Raw genomic sequence first — 12543 nt, 5'->3', positions numbered from 1 at the left:
CCATGGCCCTCAACTGCCTCCTCTGTCTCTATCCATGGCCCTCAACTGCCTCCTCTGTCTCTATCCATGGCCCTCAACTGCCTCCTCTGTCTCTATCCATGGCCCTCAGCTGCCTCCTCTGTCTCTATCCATGGCCCTCAACTGCCTCCTCTGTCTCTATCCATGGCCCTCAACTGCCTCCTCTGTCTCTATCCATGGCCCTCAACTGCCTCCTCTGTCTCTATCCATGGCCCTCAGCTGCCTCCTCTGTCTCTATCCATGGCCCTCAACTGCCTCCTCTGTCTCTATCCATGGCCCTCAACTGCCTCCTCTGTCTCTATCCATGGCCCTCAGCTGCCTCCTCTGTCTCTATCCATGGCCCTCAGCTGCCTCCTCTGTCTCTATCCATGGCCCTCAACTGCCTCCTCTGTCTCTATCCATGGCCCTCAGCTGCCTCCTCTGTCTCTATCCATGGCCCTCAGCTGCCTCCTCTGTCTCTATCCATGGCCCTCAGCTGCCTCCTCTGTCTCTATCCATGGCCCTCAGCTGCCTCCTCTGTCTCTATCCATGGCCCTCAGCTGCCTCCTCTGTCTCTATCCATGGCCCTCAACTGCCTCCTCTGTCTCTATCCATGGCCCTCAGCTGCCTCCTCTGTCTCTATCCATGGCTCTCAGCTGCCTCCTCTGTCTCTATCCATGGCCCTCAACTGCCTCCTCTGTCTCTATCCATGGCCCTCAGCTGCCTCCTCTGTCTCTATCCATGGCCCTCACTGCCTCCTCTGTCTCTATCCATGGCCCTCAGCTGCCTCCTCTGTCTCTATCCATGGCTCTCAGCTTCCTCCTCTGTCTCTATCCATGGCCCTCAACTGCCTCCTCTGTCTCTATCCATGGCCCTCAGCTGCCTCCTCTGTCTCTATCCATGGCCCTCAGCTGCCTCCTCTGTCTCTATCCATGGCCCTCAGCTGCCTCCTCTGTCTCTATCCATGGCTCTCAGCTGCCTCCTCTGTCTCTATCCATGGCCCTCAGCTGCCTCCTCTGTCTCTATCCATGGCCCTCAGCTGCCTCCTCTGTCTCTATCCATGTCTCTCAGCTTCCTCCTCTGTCTCTATCCATGGCCCTCAGCTGCCTCCTCTGTCTCTATCCATGGCTCTCAGCTGCCTCCTCTGTCTCTATCCATGGCCCTCAGCTGCCTCCTCTGTCTCTATCCATGGCCCTCAGCTGCCTCCTCTGTCTCTATCCATGGCCCTCAGCTGCCTCCTCTGTCTCTATCCATGGCTCTCAGCTGCCTCCTCTGTCTCTATCCATGGCCCTCAGCTGCCTCCTCTGTCTCTATCCATGGCCCTCAGCTGCCTCCTCTGTCTCTATCCATGCTCTCAGCTTCCTCCTCTGTCTCTATCCATGGCTCTCAGCTGCCTCCTCTGTCTCTATCCATGGCTCTCAACTGCCTCCTCTGTCTCTATCCATGGCTCTCAACTGCCTCCTCTGTCTCTATCCATGGCCCTCAACTGCCTCCTCTGTCTCTATCCATGGCTCTCAACTGCCTCCTCTGTCTCTATCCATGGCTCTCAGCTGCCTCCTCTGTCTCTATCCATGGCTCTCAACTGCCTCCTCTGTCTCTATCCATGGCCCTCAGCTGCCTCCTCTGTCTCTATCCATGGCTCTCAGCTGCCTCCTCTGTCTCTATCCATGGCCCTCAGCTGCCTCCTCTGTCTCTATCCATGGCCCTCAACTGCCTCCTCTGTCTCTATCCATGGCTCTCAGCTGCCTCCTCTGTCTCTATCCATGGCTCTCAGCTGCCTCCTCTGTCTCTATCCATGGCCCTCAGCTGCCTCCTCTGTCTCTATCCATGGCCCTCAACTGCCTCCTCTGTCTCTATCCATGGCCCTCACTGCCTCCTCTGTCTCTATCCATGGCCCTCAGCTGCCTCCTCTGTCTCTATCCATGGCCCTCAGCTGCCTCCTCTGTCTCTATCCATGGCCCTCAACTGCCTCCTCTGTCTCTATCCATGGCTCTCAGCTTCCTCCTCTGTCTCTATCCATGGCCCTCAACTGCCTCCTCTGTCTCTATCCATGGCCCTCAACTGCCTCCTCTGTCTCTATCCATGGCCCTCAACTGCCTCCTCTGTCTCTATCCATGGCCCTCAACTGCCTCCTCTGTCTCTATCCATGGCCCTCAACTGCCTCCTCTGTCTCTATCCATGGCCCTCAACTGCCTCCTCTGTCTCTATCCATGGCTCTCAACTGCCTCCTCTGTCTCTATCCATGGCCCTCAACTGCCTCCTCTGTCTCTATCCATGGCCCTCAACTGCCTCCTCTGTCTCTATCCATGGCCCTCAGCTGCCTCCTCTGTCTCTATCCATGGCCCTCAGCTGCCTCCTCTGTCTCTATCCATGGCCCTCAACTGCCTCCTCTGTCTCTATCCATGGCTCTCAACTGCCTCCTCTGTCTCTATCCATGGCCCTCAGCTTCCTCCTCTGTCTCTATCCATGGCCCTCAGCTGCCTCCTCTGTCTCTATCCATGGCCCTCAACTGCCTCCTCTGTCTCTATCCATGGCCCTCAGCTGCCTCCTCTGTCTCTATCCATGGCCCTCAGCTGCCTCCTCTGTCTCTATCCATGGCCCTCAACTGCCTCCTCTGTCTCTATCCATGGCTCTCAGCTGCCTCCTCTGTCTCTATCCATGGCCCTCAGCTGCCTCCTCTGTCTCTATCCATGGCCCTCAGCTTCCTCCTCTGTCTCTATCCATGGCCCTCAGCTGCCTCCTCTGTCTCTATCCATGGCCCTCAGCTGCCTCCTCTGTCTCTATCCATGGCCCTCAGCTGCCTCCTCTGTCTCTATCCATGGCTCTCAGCTGCCTCCTCTGTCTCTATCCATGGCCCTCAGCTGCCTCCTCTGTCTCTATCCATGGCCCTCAGCTGCCTCCTCTGTCTCTATCCATGGCCCTCAGCTGCCTCCTCTGTCTCTATCCATGGCTCTCAACTGCCTCCTCTGTCTCTATCCATGGCTCTCAGCTGCCTCCTCTGTCTCTATCCATGGCTCTCAGCTGCCTCCTCTGTCTCTATCCATGGCTCTCAGCTTCCTCCTCTGTCTCTATCCATGGCCCTCAGCTGCCTCCTCTGTCTCTATCCATGGCCCTCAGCTGCCTCCTCTGTCTCTATCCATGGCCCTCAACTGCCTCCTCTGTCTCTATCCATGGCCCTCAGCTGCCTCCTCTGTCTCTATCCATGGCCCTCAGCTGCCTCCTCTGTCTCTATCCATGGCCCTCAGCTGCCTCCTCTGTCTCTATCCATGGCCCTCAACTGCCTCCTCTGTCTCTATCCATGGCCCTCAGCTGCCTCCTCTGTCTCTATCCATGGCCCTCAACTGCCTCCTCTGTCTCTATCCATGGCCCTCAGCTGCCTCCTCTGTCTCTATCCATGGCCCTCAGCTGCCTCCTCTGTCTCTATCCAACTCAGCTTCCTCCTCTGTCTCTATCCATGGCCCTCACTGCCTCCTCTGTCTCTATCCTCTCAGCTGCCTCCTCTGTCTCTATCCATGGCTCTCAGCTGCCTCCTCTGTCTCTATCCATGGCCCTCAACTGCCTCCTCTGTCTCTATCCATGGCTCTCAGCTGCCTCCTCTGTCTCTATCCATGGCCCTCAGCTGCCTCCTCTGTCTCTATCCAAGCTCTCAGCTGCCTCCTCTGTCTCTATCCATGGCCCTCACTGCCTCCTCTGTCTCTATCCATGGCCCTCCAGCTGCCTCCTCTGTCTCTATCCATGGCCCTCAGCTGCCTCCTCTGTCTCTATCCATGGCCCTCAACTGCCTCCTCTGTCTCTATCCATGAGCCCTCAACTTGTCTGTCTCTATCCATGGCCCTCAGCTGCCTCCTCTGTCTCTATCCAGACTGCCTCCTCTGTCTCTATCCATGTCATCTCACTGCCTCCTCTGTCTCTATCCATGTCCCTCAACTGCCTCCTCTGTCTCTATCCATGGGTCCTCAGCTGCCTCCTCTGTCTCTATCCATGGTCTCACTGTGTCTGTGTCTATCCATGGCCCTCAACTGCCTCCTCTGTCTCTATCCATGGCTCTCAGCTGCCTCCTCTGTCTCTATCCATGGTCTCAGCTGCCTCCTCTGTCTCTATCCATGGCTCTAACTGCCTCCTCTGTCTCTATCCATGGCCCTCAACTGTCTCCTCTGTCTCTATCCATGGCCCTCATGCCTCCTCTGTCTCTATCCATGGCTCTCATACTGCAGGTCACTGTCATCCATGGCCCTCAGCTGCCTCCTCTGTCTCTAAATACCTCAGGTCTCTGTCTCTATCCAGGATGAGAATCCATGGCCCTCAACTCTGTCTAAATCCATGGCTCAGCTGCCTCTCTGTCCATCCATGGAGAATGCCTCCTCTGTCTCTAAATACTGCAGGTCTCTGACCAGGATGGCCTCAACTGCCTCCTCTGTCTCTATCCATGGCTCTCAACTGCCTCCTCTGTCTCTATCCATACTCAGGCCTCCTCTGTCTCTAGGATGGAATCTAACTGCCTCTCTGTCTCTATCCATGGCTCTCAGCTCCTCCTCTGTCCAGGATGGAGAATCAACTGCCTCCTCTGTCTGCTCCATGGCTCTCAACAATAACTCCTCCTCTGTCTCTATCCATGGAGAACTGCCTCCTCTGTCTCTATCCATGGCTGCAACTCACTGTCCAGGATGGAGAATCAATAACTCTGTCTCTATCCATGGCTCTCAGCTGCCTCCTCTGTCTCTATCCATGGCCCTCAACTGCCTCCTCTGTCTCTATCCATGGCCCTCAACTGCCTCCTCTGTCTCTATCCATGGCCCTCAGCTGCCTCCTCTGTCTCTATCCATGGCCCTCAGCTGTCTCTGTCCTATCCATGAGCCCTCAGCTAACTCTGTCTCTATCCATGGCCCTCAGGTCCTCTGTCTCTATCCAGGTGTGGCCCTCAGAATCCTCTGTCTCTATCCATGGCTCTCAGCTGCCTCCTCTGTCTCTATCCATGGCCCTCAGCTGCCTCCTCTGTCTCTATCCATGGCCTCAACTGCCTCCTCTGTCTCTATCCATGGCCTCAGCTGGTCTCTATCCATGGCTCTCAGCTGCCTCCTCTGTCTCTATCCATGGCCCTCAACTGCCTCCTCTGTCTCTATCCATGGCTCTCAGCTGCCTCTCTGTCTCTATCCATGAATCAATAACTCAGCTGCCTCCTCTGTCACTACCATGGCTAACTCAACTGCCTCCTCTGTCTCTATCCATGGCCCTCAACTGCCTCCTCTGTCTCTATCCATGACCAGCTGATCCTCTGTCTCTATCCATTAGCTGCCTCCTCTGTCTCTATCCATGGCTCTCAACTGCCAGTTCCTCTGTCTCTATCCATGGCCCTCAACTGCCTCCTCTGTCTCTATCCATGGCCCTCAGCTGCCTCCTCTGTCTCTATCCATGACCCTCAGCTGCCTCCTCTGTCTCTATCCATGGTCTCTCAGCTGCCTCCTCTGTCTCTATCCAGGCCCTCAACTGCCTCCTCTGTCTCTATCCATGGCCCTCAGGATGGAGAATCTGTCTCTATCCATGGCCCTCAGCTGCCTCCTCTGTCTCTACCCTCAGCTAAATCCTCAGGTCTCTATCCAGGATGGAGCTGCCTCCTCTGTCTCTATCCATGGCCCTCACTGACCTCCTCTGTCTCTATCCATGGCCCTCAACTGCCTCCTCTGTCTCTATCCAGGATCAGCTGCCAACTCTGTCTAAATCCATGCAGGTCACTGACCAGGATCTGAGAATCCATGGCCCTCAACTGCCTCCTCTGTCACTATCCAGGATGGAGCTGCCTCCTCTGTCTCTATCCATGGCACTCAGCTGGAGCCTCCTCTGTCTCTATCCATGGCCCTCAGCTGCCTCCTCTGTCTCTATCCATGGCTCTCAGCTGCCTCCTCTGTCTCTATCCATGGAGAATCAACTAACTCTGTCTCTATCCATGGCTCTCAGGCCTCTCTGTCTCTATCCATGGAGAATCAACTCATCCTCTGTCTCTATCCATGGCTCAGGTCTCTGTCTCTATCCATGGCCCTCAACTAACTCTGTCTATCCATGGCCCTCAGGTCTCTGTCTCTATCCATGGCCCTCAACTGCCTCCTCTGTCTCTATCCAGGTCACTCCCTCTGTCTCTAGAATGGCCCTCAACTGCAGGTCTCTGTCCTATCCATGGCCCTCAACTGCCTCCTCTGTCTCTATCCTGCCCTCAGGATGCCTCCTCTGTCTCTATCCATGACCCTCATTCCTCTGTCTCTAAATACTCAGGTCTGTCTCTATCCATGGATGGAGAAGCTCTCCTCTGTCTCTATCCATGGCCCTCAACTGCCTCCTCTGTCTCTATCCATGTCTCTCAGCTTCCTCTCTGTCCTAGGATGGCCCTCAACTGCCTCCTCTGTCTCTATCCATGGCCCTCAGCTAAATCCTCTGTCACTATCCAGGATGGAGCTGCCTCCTCTGTCTCTATCCATGGCCCTCAACTGCCTCCTCTGTCTCTATCCATGGCTCTCAGCTGCCTCCTCACTCTATCCATGGCTCTCAGCTGCCTCCTCTGTCTCAGGATGGAGAATCTCCTAATCCATGGCCCTCATTGCCTCCTCTGTCTCTATCCATGGCTCTCAACTGCCTCCTCTGTCTCTATCCATGGATGGAGAATCTCCTCTGTAAATACTCCAGGTCACTGACCAGGATGGAGAATCTATCCATGGCCCTCAGCTGCCTCCTCTGTCTCTATCCATGGAGAATCCCTCAGCTGCCTCCTCTGTCACTATCCAGGATGGCCCTCACTGCCTCCTCTGTCTCTATCCATGGCTCTCAGCTTCCTCCTCTGTCTCTATCCATGGCCCTCACTGACCAGGATGTCTCTATCCATGGCTCTCAGCTAAATCCTCTGTCTCTGATCCAGGATGGAGAATGCCAACTCTGTCTCTATCCATGGTCACTGACCTCCTCTGTCTCTATCCATAACTCATTAACTGCCTCCTCTGTCTCTATCCATGGATCTCAGAATCCAATAACTCTGTCTCTATCCATGGTCACTGACCAGGATGTCTCTATCCAACTCTCAACTGCCTCCTCTGTCTCTATCCATGGCCCTCAGCTGCCTCCTCTGTCTCTATCCATGGCTCTCAACTAATCCTCTGTCTCTATCCAGGTCACTCAGGATGGAGAATCTGTCTCTATCCATGGCTCTCAGCAGGTCTCTGTCCATCCATGGCCCTCAGCTGCCTCCTCTGTCTCTATCCATGGCTCTCAACTGCCTCCTCTGTCTCTATCCATGGCTCTCAGCTGCCTCCTCTGTCTCTATCCATGGGACTGCCTCCTCTGTCTCTATCCATGGCTCTTAAATCCTCTGTCTCTATCCATGGCCCTCAACTGCCTCCTCTGTCTCTATCCATGGAGCTTCCTCCTCTGTCTCTATCCATGGCCCTCAACTGCCTCCTCTGTCTCTATCCATGGCTCTCAGGTCTCTGTCTCTATCCATGGAATCTCAGCTGCCTCCTCTGTCTCTATCCATGGCCCTCAACTGCCTCCTCTGTCTCTATCCATGGCCCTCAGCTGCCTCCTCTGTCTCTATCCATGGCTCTCAGAATCTCCTCTGTCTCTAAATGGCTCTCAGGCCTCTCTGTCTCTATCCATGGATGCCTCCTCTGTCTCTATCCAGCCCTCAACTGCCTCCTCTGTCTCTATCCATGGCTCTCAGCTTCCTCCTCTGTCTCTATCCATGGCCTCTCAGCTGCAGGTCCTCTGTCTCTATCCATGGCTGACCAGGATGGAGAATCAACTGCCTCCTCTGTCTCTATCCATGGCTCTCAGCTGCCTCTCTGTCTCTATCCATGGCCCTCAACTGCCTCCTCTGTCTCTATCCATGGAGAATCAACTCATTCCTCTGTCTCTATCCATGGCCCTCACTGCCTCCTCTGTCTCTATCCATGGATCTCAGAATCAATAACTCCTCTGTCTCTATCCATGGCCCTCAACTCCTCCTCTGTCTCTATCCATGGCTCTCAGCTGCCTCCTCTGTCTCTATCCATGGCTCTCATGCCTCCTCAGGTCTCTATCCATGGCCCTCAACTGCCTCCTCTGTCTCTATCCATGGCCCTCAGCTGCCTCCTCTGTCTCTATCCATGGCACTCTCAGCTGGAGCCTCCTCTGTCTCTATCCATGGTCACTCAGCTGCCTCCTCTGTCTCTATCCATGGCCCTCACTGCCAGGATCTGTCTCTATCCATGGCCCTCAGCTCCTCCTCTGTCTCTATCCATGGCTCTCAGCTTCCTCCTCTGTCTTATCCATGGCTCTCAGCTGCCTCCTCTGTCTCTATCCATGGATCTCAGAATCCTCCTCTGTCTCTATCCATGGCTCTCAGGTCTCTGTCTCTATCCATGGCCCTCAACTGCCTCTCTGTCTCTATCCATGGCTCTCACTGCCTCCTCTGTCTCTATCCATGGCTCTCAGCTGCCTCCTCTGTCTCTATCCATGGATCTCAGAATCCTCCTCTGTCTCTATCCATGGCCCTCACTGACCTCCTCTGTCTCTATCCATGGCCCTCAGCTGCCTCCTCTGTCTCTATCCATGGCCCTCAGCTGCCTCCTCTGTCTCTATCCATGGCCCTCAGCTGCCTCCTCTGTCTCTATCCATGGCTCTCAGCTGCCTCCTCTGTCTCTATCCATGGCCCTCAGCTGCCTCCTCTGTCTCTATCCATGGCTCTCACTTCCCTCCTCTGTCTCTATCCATGGCCCTGACCAACTGCCTCCTCTGTCTCTATCCATGGCCCTCAACTGCCTCCTCTGTCTCTATCCATGGCCCTCAGCTGCCTCCTCTGTCTCTATCCATGGCCCTCAGCTGCCTCCTCTGTCTCTATCCATGGCCCTCAGCTGCCTCCTCTGTCTCTATCCATGGCCCTCAGCTGCCTCCTCTGTCTCTATCCATGGCTCTCAGCTTCCTCCTCTGTCTCTATCCATGGCCCTCAACTGCATTCTGTCTCTATCCATGGCTCTCAGCTGCCTCCTCTGTCTCTATCCATGGCCCTCAACTGACTCTGTCTCTATCCATGGCTCTCAGCTTCCTCCTCTGTCTCTATCCATGGCTCTCAGCTGCCTCCTCTGTCTCTATCCATGGCTCTCAGCTGCCTCCTCTGTCTCTATCCATGGCTCTCAGCTTCCTCCTCTGTCTCTATCCATGGCTCTCAGCTGCCTCCTCTGTCTCTATCCATGGCCCTCAACTCATCCTCTGTCTCTATCCATGGCTCTCAGCTCTCCTCTGTCTCTATCCATGGCTCTCAGCTGCCTCCTCTGAATCCATGACCCTAACTCTGTCTAATCCATGGCTCTCAGCTTCCTCCTCTGTCTCTATCCATGGATCAGCTTCCTCCTCTGTCTCATTAAATCCATGGCCCTCAACTGCCTGCCTCTGTCTGACCAGGATCCATGGCTCTCAACTGCATCCTCTGTCTCTATCCATAAATCAGCTGCCTCTGTCTCTATCCATGACTCAGCTGGAGAATCTGTCTCTATCCATGGCCCTCAACTGCAGAGTCACTGTCCAGGATGGAGAATCAACTGCCTCCTCTGTTAATCCATGGCTGCTCAACTGACCAGGATGGAGAATCTGTCTCTATCCATGCCCTCAACTGCAGGTCTCTGACCAGGATGGCCCTCAACTCATCCTCTGTAATCCATGGCCCTCAGGTCCTCTGTCTCTATCCATGGCCCTCAACTGCCTCCTCTGTCATCTATCCATGGCTCTCAGCTGCCTCACTGACTATCCATGGCCCTCAGCTCCTCCTCTGTCTCTATCCAAATACTGCTGGTCTCTGTCTCTATCCATGGTCCTCAACTCAATCCTCTGTAAATACATGGCAGCTTCTCCTCTGTCAGGATGGAGAATCAACTGCCTCCTCTGTCTCAGAAATAATGACAAACAGACAACAGGCTGCATCTCTGTCTAACTAATGATGACAACGGTCTGAAGTGACTCATTCTCTGCAGGTCACTGACCAGGATGGAGAATCAATCTCCTCTCCAGGATGGAGAATCTAACTTCATCTCAAAACTGCAGGTCCTCTTAATAGATGGAGAACTCAATCAACGAAAATATGCAGGTCACTACCAGGATGGAGTTCACTGTCAACTCATTAAATACTGCAGATGAAGAAAGAGACCAGGATGGAGAATCAATAACTCATTAAATACTGCAGGTCAGACAATGAGGTCTTGTTATATTTGCAGTGTCATGATGAGGTAATCAGTCTCTAAAGTTTACTGCAGGTCACTGACCAGGATGGAGAATCAACTGTGTTAAATGTGTGCAGGTCACTGACCAGGATGGAGAATCAATAACTCATTAAATGTGTGCAGGTCAGGCAGGATGTCACCAGAAAGGATGTCCTCACAAATCAACTCATTAAATAGTGCAGGTCACACCAGGACGTCTCTGACAGGCTCATTACATACTGCATCTCACTGGCCAGGATGGAGAATCAATAACTCATTAAATACTGCAGGTCACTGACCAGGATGGAGAATCAATAACTCATTAAATACTGCAGGTCACTGACCAGGATGGAGAATCAACTCATTAAATACTGCAGGTCACTGACCAGGATGGAGAATCAATAACTCATTAAATACTGCAGGTCACTGACCAGGATGGAGAATCAACTCATTAAATACTGCAGGTCACTGACCAGGATGGAGAATCAACTCATTAAATACTGCAGGTCACTGACCAGGATGGAGAATCAATAACTCATTAAATACTGCAGGTCACTGACCAGGATGGAGAATCAACTCATTAAATACTGCAGGTCACTGACCAGGATGGAGAATCAACTCATTAAATACTGCAGGTCACTGACCAGGATGGAGAATCAACTCATTAAATACTGCAGGTCACTGACCAGGATGGAGAATCAACTCATTAAATACTGCAGGTCACTGACCAGGATGGAGAATCAACTCATTAAATACTGCAGGTCACTGACCAGGATGGAGAATCAACTCATTAAATACTGCAGGTCACTGACCAGGATGGAGAATCAATAACTCATTAAATACTGCAGGTCACTGACCAGGATGGAGAATCAACTCATTAAATACTGCAGGTCACTGACCAGGATGGAGAATCAACTCATTAAATACTGCAGGTCACTGACCAGGATGGAGAATCAACTCATTAAATACTGCAGGTCACTGACCAGGATGGAGAATCAACTCATTAAATACTGCAGGTCACTGACCAGGATGGAGAATCAATAACTCATTAAATACTGCAGGTCACTGACCAGGATGGAGAATCAATAACTCATTAAATACTGCAGGTCACTGACCAGGATGGAGAATCAACTCATTAAATAGTGCAGGTCACTGACCAGGATGGAGAATCAACTCATTAAATACTGCAGGTCACTGACCAGGATGGAGAATCAACTCATTAAATACTGCAGGTCACTGACCAGGATGGAGAATCAACTCATTAAATACTGCAGGTCACTGACCAGGATGGAGAATCAACTCATTAAATACTGCAGGTCACTGACCAGGATGGAGAATCAACTCATTAAATACTGCAGGTCACTGACCAGGATGGAGAATCAATAACTCATTAAATACTGCAGGTCACTGACCAGGATGGAGAATCAATAACTCATTAAATACTGCAGGTCACTGACCAGGATGGAGAATCAACTCATTAAATACTGCAGGTCACTGACCAGGATGGAGAATCAATAACTCATTAAATACTGCAGGTCACTGACCAGGATGGAGAATCAATAACTCATTAAATACTGCAGGTCACTGACCAGGATGGAGAATCAATAACTCATTAAATACTGCAGGTCACTGACCAGGATGGAGAATCAATAACTCATTAAATACTGCAGGTCACTGACCAGGATGGAGAATCAATAACTCATTAAATACTGCAGGTCACTGACCAGGATGGAGAATCAATAACTCATTAAATACTGCAGGTCACTGACCAGGATGGAGAATCAATAACTCATTAAATACTGCAGGTCACTGACCAGGATGGAGAATCAACTCATTAAATACTGCAGGTCACTGACCAGGATGGAGAATCAATAACTCAGTAAATACTGCAGGTCACTGACCAGGATGGAGAATCAACTCATTAAATAGTGCAGGTCACTGACCAGGATGGAGAATCAATAACTCATTAAATACTGCAGGTCACTGACCAGGATGGAGAATCAACTCATTAAATACTGCAGGTCACTGACCAGGATGGAGAATCAACTCATTAAATAGTGCAGGTCACTGACCAGGATGGAGAATCAACTCATTAAATACTGCAGGTCACTGACCAGGATGGAGAATCAACTCATTAAATACTGCAGGTCACTGACCAGGATGGAGAATCAACTCATTAAATACTGCAGGTCACTGACCAGGATGGAGAATCAATAACTCATTAAATACTGCAGGTCACTGACCAGGATGGAGAATCAACTCATTAAATAGTGCAGGTCACTGACCAGGATGGAGAATCAACTCATTAAATACTGCAGGTCACTGACCAGGATGGAGA

Source organism: Oncorhynchus keta, chromosome 5, assembly GCF_023373465.1.
Source record: "Oncorhynchus keta strain PuntledgeMale-10-30-2019 chromosome 5, Oket_V2, whole genome shotgun sequence".
Taxonomy (NCBI): Eukaryota; Metazoa; Chordata; class Actinopteri; order Salmoniformes; family Salmonidae; genus Oncorhynchus; species Oncorhynchus keta.
Note: the sequence above shows the minus strand (reverse complement) of the source record.